Here is a 257-nt window from a genome sequence, read left to right as displayed (position 1 = left end):
CCCCCATCCACGAGGGCCAAGGGTGGGAAGGTGGCGGCTTCGGCTACCATCAGCCCGAGCGATTTGGGTCGGGGGTTCCCAGGTTTCTCCTCCATCCATCCATCCCTGGGTTTTCCTGCCCTTCACCGCTTCCCGAGGACCCCTCCCGCGCCGCCGGGCCTCCCCTGTGACCGCGCCCGGCCCACCCGTGGCCGCACTCGGCGAACACCCCCTCCGTAAAAACGCCTCATAAATGGCAGCGAACCCCCCCTGCTGCT

Source organism: Aptenodytes forsteri, unplaced genomic scaffold (assembly GCF_000699145.1).
Source record: "Aptenodytes forsteri isolate BGI_AS27 unplaced genomic scaffold, ASM69914v1 Scaffold422, whole genome shotgun sequence".
NCBI lineage: Eukaryota > Metazoa > Chordata > Aves > Sphenisciformes > Spheniscidae > Aptenodytes > Aptenodytes forsteri.
The sequence above is the reverse complement of the archived record's forward strand: the minus strand, read 5'-3'. Positions refer to the sequence as shown.